Consider the following 7,521-nt stretch of genomic DNA (forward strand, 5'->3'; position numbering starts at 1 on the left):
GGCCCGGCTCCCGCCCCGGCGCGGCGCGCGCGGCGCAGCCTACCAGCTCTGGGCCTGGATCGCTGCGCGGCCTCCCAGGGGAGCTCATTAGGTCTTGTAAGCAAGGGGCGGAGGGAGGGAGCGCGCGGCGACCGCCCCGGTGGTGCAGGGGAGGGGCTTACTTAGCCTGGCTTGGAGGGGCGGGGAGTCGCTTTAGTTTTCTGAGTTTTCTCAAGCTCAACGCCTTAACCCCTTCGTTTCCCTTTGCTGCGCGGCGTTTCTTTTGACTCCTCCAACCGCAAGGGGTTAGGAAGAGATGGCTGGTCCTCAAACTCCAGTTCATGCCCGTGAGGCCGCTGCAGGGCTTGATATGCTTCTGCAGTTACTTGCAGTGGTGCCTTTCCTGAGGCAAGAAGGCAGGAGTCTAGAGAGGTGGAGTTTCAGTCCAGCTGTATAGCAACACCCACCAGCTTCTGGGCGCTTGCTTCTGCCAGGCGCTGTCCATCTATTATCTCATTTAATCCTTGAATAACAGCCCTGTAAATTACATGTTATCACCATTCAACAAATGTGGACACTGCGCCTCAGGGAAGTTCAGTGAGTTGGCCAAGGTCAGATCTAGCCCAGTCTGACTCCAAAGCCATTCCTAAGCCCTTGACAATGCTTGCGTCCTCTCTTGCCCTTGCCTTTCTCATCTATAAGATGGGGGAGGAAAATGAGTATTTCTTAAAGCTCTAGACCTGATCCTAAGGTTCTAACCTGAGTTTTCCCAGGATTCTGAAGCCCAGTGCTCTTTCTTTTTGACTGTTTGCCACTTGATTTTTACGAGTAACAATTGGCTAACAGTAAATTGAGGCCAGCAGTGGCCCATCTTTTCTTAATACATAGCAGGAGGCAATGGAGAAAGGAGTCAATCTGGCTAAGTCCCCTGTTGCTTGAGAACACCGTGTGTGTATAAAAATCTTAGCATGTTAGAACAAAAGACGGATTGGAACCTCTCCCCTACCTGTCATACCATTTAGGTTATCCTGGAATTTTCGTTGCATTTCGAGAATCATCTTGAAGTTCACTTAAAACTAATTTCACCTGGGCAATCCTCTTGGGATAGATAGAGAAAATCAGCAATAAGATCATTTTCATAAGAAATTCAGAAAAGGCTTGGGTTCTGGTCTTAGCCACCACTCAATAACCTCTTGACTTAGGTTGAAATCCTTGCTCTGCTGAGTTCATGGCTTTAGACAAACCAGCGTACTCTCTGTTTAGCTTACTCATATTAAAAGCAGGTAAAGTTGCCCTCCCTACAGGGCAACTGTGATGTTTAAATGATACGTTATTCCATAGCCTGGATGAGTATTCACCCTTACTTCTCTGAAACACAAAAAGGTGACTATATTCCCTTATGTGTCTTCTGGATCATAGGGTGTACATGAGCATTAAGTGAGATCACAGATGCTTCTCGATTTATGATGGAGCAACATCCTGATAAACCCATCATAAGTTGAAAATATTGTAGGTTGAAATGCATGTAATACACTGATCAATCCTTTGTAAAGTTGGAAAATCATAAAGTTGAACCATCATAAGTTGGGGACTGTGTATATGAAAACACTGTGTGCGTGATAAAGTGTTCTCTAAATAAGTTACTCTAGTTTAGATGTGGAGCTTGTGTAGGAGAGAAATCGACCATCTCTTTCAAAACTCTTTTCATTAAGCCTCCTTTTGTAGATGTAGTGAAACCATTTTTGAACACCATGAGGGCACAGCCTTACCAAAGAAAAAAGGCCAGATGGGCCATCAGAGAAATGCAGATCAAAACCACAGTGAGATACCATCTCACATCAGTTAGAATGGCGATCATTAAAAAGTCAGGAAACAACGGGTGCTGGAGAGGATGTGGAGAAATAGGCACACTTTTACACTGTTGGTGGGACTGTAAACTAGTTCACCTGTTGTGGAAGACAGTTGTGGCGATTCCTCAAGGATCTAGAACTAGAAATACCATTTGACCCAGCCATCCCATTACTGGGTATATACCCAAAGGATTATAAATCATGCTGCTAGAAAGATACATGCACACATATGTTTATTGTGACACTATTCACAATAGCAAAGACTTGGAACCAAACCAAATGTCCATCAATGATAGACTGGATTAAGAAAATGTGGCACATATGCATCATGGAATACTATGCAGCCATAAAAAAAGGATGAGTTCACATCCTTTGTAGGGACATGGATGAAGCTGGAAACCATCATTCTAAGCAAACTATCGCAAGGACAGAAAACCAATCACCGCATGTTCTCACTCATAGGTAGAATTGAACAATGAGAACACTTGGACACAGGGTGGGGAACATCAAACACCGGGGCCTGTCGTGGGGTGAGGAGGGGGAGGGATAGCATTAGGAGATATACCTAATGTAAATAAATGACCAGTTAATGGGTGCAGCACACCAACATGGCACATGTATACATATGTAACAAACCTGCATGTTGTGCACTTGTACCCTAGAACTTAAAGTATAATTAAAAAAAAAAAAGAAAAAAGGCCAGATGAACATTTTTCATTTAGAAGATGAAGTAGCCACTTCCCAAACCCACATAGCTGAGCCAAACTTTTTATTTTAAATTCGAGTTGGCTCAATTACCATGGACTTTTCATTTGAGTTACACACAACATTTTGTCCTCCATGACTGAACTGTCTGTTTTACTCTTGGTGGCATTCGCATTCAGAAAATTGTGCAGACCTGTCACTGATTTGTGCTTCTTACCCTCCAGATGTGGATATCAGCACTGCCCTTCCCCTTTCCAACAGGGCCATTCCATAGGCTTCTAGGTCTGGCAGCCAACAGCACTAACTGGTTTTTTGTTGTTGTTGTTTTTTCACCTTATGTCAACTGAGCAACCGTCTTACAAGTCCTTGGACACCAATTGCACAGTACTCTACATTTAATTGATATCTTAGTCTGAAAAAACTCTTAATCACCAGAGTTATCTAAATCCTAAAATCATATTCAAAATAAATGGAATATGAAAAGGTTCATATGTAAAGTCTTTCTTCATTTCCATTGGAGTTCTGCACATCAAAGTTGATTTGAAGTTAAATGAAGCCAAGGTCAAATTCTGGCCCTGCCTATTGCTATTGAACTTCTTAGACAAGTCAGTTCATCTTCCAAAGTCTCAAGCTCCTTATCTGAAAAAAGGGAATGGTCATAATTGTTCTCAGGGTGAGAATTACATGACATAACAGGCAAGAAATGCCTCTGAATCTTACTTTTCTCATCTGCACAATGGAGATAATCTCAACTCCTCAAGGTTGTTGTGAGACAGTATATATAAAAGCACCTGACCCAAAATAGCAGTTCAACAAATGTCCATGTTCTTGATTCCTTAGGCCCCACCCATTCCTTACCAACACATTACCCTATGAAACCAGCATCATTTGTCCTTTCCCTCAGCAAAGTGAGTGACTATTTTCAAATGCAAGAGAGCAGCTATACTTGGGGGTTGTAGAAACTTACAAAAAGACAGTGAAATATAGGAGAGAGCGTGCTAAAACTGGAGCCGGAGACTGATACTGGAGTCCAGTCCTGCCTTTATTATCTGACTGCCTATGGAAAAGTCACTTAACCTTCAGGACCTCGATGTTCCCATCTATAAATGGGGAATAATAATGTAATCCTATTTTATAGGGCTGTTGTTAAAATCAATAAGATAAGGGAAATTAAAGCTTTTGTAAACCATGGAGCTCTATATACAAATATAAGAAATTCATGGCTTAGAAGTTCTATAACCTGATTCACAAAATTGATCCCTACAAATAAATATCCATCCAGTCACTGATTTTTTTCCAACAGAAAGATATTGACACCCACAATGTGCTCAGCACTATGCTAATACTGGGGATACAGAGATAAGAAGCCATGATTTCTACCCTTTGGGTGGAAAGACAAACATGCAAACAAACCATTGTAATATAATGTGATACATGTCTCAATGGAAGTAAAAGGACCCTCAAGTGTGCCCATAGGAGTTGGAGAAGCCTGCATAGACATATAGCATTTGAGCTAAGACTTAAATGATATATCTGACTAAAACAAACACACAATATCTCTGGCAGAGAGAACAGCCNAACTATCGCAAGGACAGAAAACCAATCACCGCATGTTCTCACTCATAGGTAGAATTGAACAATGAGAACACTTGGACACAGGGTGGGGAACATCAAACACCGGGGCCTGTCGTGGGGTGAGGAGGGGAGGGATAGCATTAGGAGATATACCTAATGTAAATAAATGACCAGTTAATGGGTGCAGCACACCAACATGGCACATGTATACATATGTAACAAACCTGCATGTTGTGCACTTGTACCCTAGAACTTAAAGTATAATTAAAAAAAAAAAGAAAAAAGGCCAGATGAACATTTTCATTTAGAAGATGAAGTAGCCACTTCCCAAACCCACATAGCTGAGCCAAACTTTTATTTTAAATTCGAGTTGGCTCAATTACCATGGACTTTTCATTTGAGTTACACACAACATTTTGTCCTCCATGACTGAACTGTCTGTTTTACTCTTGGTGGCATTCGCATTCAGAAAATTGTGCAGACCTGTCACTGATTTGTGCTTCTTACCCTCCAGATGTGGATATCAGCACTGCCCTTCCCCTTTCCAACAGGGCCATTCCATAGGCTTCTAGGTCTGGCAGCCAACAGCACTAACTGGTTTTTTGTTGTTGTTGTTTTTTCACCTTATGTCAACTGAGCAACCGTCTTACAAGTCCTTGGACACCAATTGCACAGTACTCTACATTTAATTGATATCTTAGTCTGAAAAAACTCTTAATCACCAGAGTTATCTAAATCCTAAAATCATATTCAAAATAAATGGAATATGAAAAGGTTCATATGTAAAGTCTTTCTTCATTTCCATTGGAGTTCTGCACATCAAAGTTGATTTGAAGTTAAATGAAGCCAAGGTCAAATTCTGGCCCTGCCTATTGCTATTGAACTTCTTAGACAAGTCAGTTCATCTTCCAAAGTCTCAAGCTCCTTATCTGAAAAAAGGGAATGGTCATAATTGTTCTCAGGGTGAGAATTACATGACATAACAGGCAAGAAATGCCTCTGAATCTTACTTTTCTCATCTGCACAATGGAGATAATCTCAACTCCTCAAGGTTGTTGTGAGACAGTATATATAAAAGCACCTGACCCAAAATAGCAGTTCAACAAATGTCCATGTTCTTGATTCCTTAGGCCCCACCCATTCCTTACCAACACATTACCCTATGAAACCAGCATCATTTGTCCTTTCCCTCAGCAAAGTGAGTGACTATTTTCAAATGCAAGAGAGCAGCTATACTTGGGGTTGTAGAAACTTACAAAAGACAGTGAAATATAGGAGAGAGCGTGCTAAAACTGGAGCCGGAGACTGATACTGGAGTCCAGTCCTGCCTTTATTATCTGACTGCCTATGGAAAAGTCACTTAACCTTCAGGACCTCGATGTTCCCATCTATAAATGGGGAATAATAATGTAATCCTATTTTATAGGGCTGTTGTTAAAATCAATAAGATAAGGGAAATTAAAGCTTTTGTAAACCATGGAGCTCTATATACAAATATAAGAAATTCATGGCTTAGAAGTTCTATAACCTGATTCACAAAATTGATCCCTACAAATAAATATCCATCCAGTCACTGATTTTTTTCCAACAGAAAGATATTGACACCCACAATGTGCTCAGCACTATGCTAATACTGGGGATACAGAGATAAGAAGCCATGATTTCTACCCTTTGGGTGGAAAGACAAACATGCAAACAAACCATTGTAATATAATGTGATACATGTCTCAATGGAAGTAAAAGGACCCTCAAGTGTGCCCATAGGAGTTGGAGAAGCCTGCATAGACATATAGCATTTGAGCTAAGACTTAAATGATATATCTGACTAAAACAAACACACAATATCTCTGGCAGAGAGAACAGCCTGGGCAGAGGCATGGCTAAATGAAATCAGTGGTGTTTACGGAAGAATTTAGGCAATAAGGCGACAAAGAGCAGCTTCTGCTTGAAGTAATTCTATACCTGAGACCAAAATAAATCCTTAAAGCTTCCACTGTCCAATGAAATTGTACATATAGACCCAGCCTCAGGGCCTTGGCTGCTTTTTCCCTTGATCTCCTTTCCTTTGGGGGAAGAGCTCTATCTGTAATAAAATTGGTTTCAGTAAAGTTAGTGGCCAGCTCTTGCCAAGTCCATCAGTCCCTCCTCCTACTCCCTGAGTGAGCACATTCATTTGAGTGGCTTTGACATCAATACATTTCACTTCCTACAGAGCAGAGGGACCCGGCTCCAGCCTGCAGTAGGGGCTCTCTGCAGAACTCCAAACTAGAGCTCTTTCACCCCAGTGACGCTTAATGCTGTGCAAGTGGGATTAGTCTCCTTGGGAACCAAGTCCCCCAGGGGCTCAAGGGCTGAACTCGCCCCAAACCGTTTGGGAGAATTGAGATTTCATATTGTTCTTTTACACTTGGATTTCAGGACATTACTTAGACAAAAGCCCACCTGAGAGCTGCCTCCTTTCTTGTGGGTAAATATAGCAGCAGGATCAAAAGCTGACTTATTTATTTTGTTTTCCTCTTTTGTAACTTTAATCATATTCCCTGCAGGACAATCTTAGCCCTCAGAGATGTCAGGAATGCACATTCATGATGAAAGAAATAATTATGCATCTGTTTTTCTCTCTCTTCCCAAACCAATTTCCTGTCATTCATTATTTTTAAAATCTCAAATAAAGCAAATTAATTCCTAAATTTTACCGCACGATTTATAAAGTATCATTATTATCACAATACAGTGTTACCTTACAAACTGTGCACCCTCAAAAATGTCTCTTGTTTTCTTTCTTATCATTTTCCCCTGCAAACCAGATTCTACTAACACTGGATTTTAATTTATGTCTTAAAATATTAGATGTTATTCTGGTTATCTATAGTTATATAACAAATTACTCCAAAACTTAGTGACTTAAATCAACAACCATTTTATTATATCTCACAATAATATGGGTAAGTAATTTGAGCAAGAGCTGCCTAGGTGATCCTCCTGGTTCATGTGACGTTGACAATGGCTGGCCTGGAGGATTCAACATGGCATCATTCACATGACTGCACCTGCGCCTGCACATACTGGCCTCTCCAGTATGTTGGTCTAAGAGTACTCAGACTTCTTATATGGAGCCTCAGGAATCCCAGAAGCAGTGCTGCAAGAGACCCATGTGGCACCTGCCAGGCTTCTTATGACCTAGCCCAAGAATCCCCAGAATGTTGCTTTCACGACTTTCTATTAGTCAGGCAAGTCATTTAGGCCAGCTCAGATTCAAAGGAAGGGAAATAAGAATTTACCCCTTAATGGATGAAATGACAAAGAATTTGTTTGATATGTCTCTTAAATTTCTTTTAATCTATAGCCACATACACACACTGTTTTGTTTTCTTTGTGATTTGTTTGTTGAAGAAACTGCATCTTTGTCTTG

General features: G+C 41.1%; 1 protein-coding gene across 1 annotated transcript in view; it reads right to left on the reverse strand.

Annotated features, from left to right (window-relative positions):
• FAM181B (family with sequence similarity 181 member B) overlaps window positions 1–133 on the reverse strand; it is a 2,105-nt gene extending 1,972 nt beyond the window's left edge. The window contains exon 1 of the mRNA XM_017875228.1: window positions 6–133. The gene's annotated coding sequence lies outside the window, so the exon portion shown is untranslated. The remainder of the gene's footprint in view (window positions 1–5) is intronic.
• Window positions 134–7,521: the final 7,388 nt, after the last annotated feature.

The sequence above is a fragment of the Rhinopithecus bieti genome, unplaced genomic scaffold, assembly GCF_001698545.2.
Source record: "Rhinopithecus bieti isolate Rb0 unplaced genomic scaffold, ASM169854v2 scaffold_9667, whole genome shotgun sequence".
Classification (NCBI taxonomy): domain Eukaryota; kingdom Metazoa; phylum Chordata; class Mammalia; order Primates; family Cercopithecidae; genus Rhinopithecus; species Rhinopithecus bieti.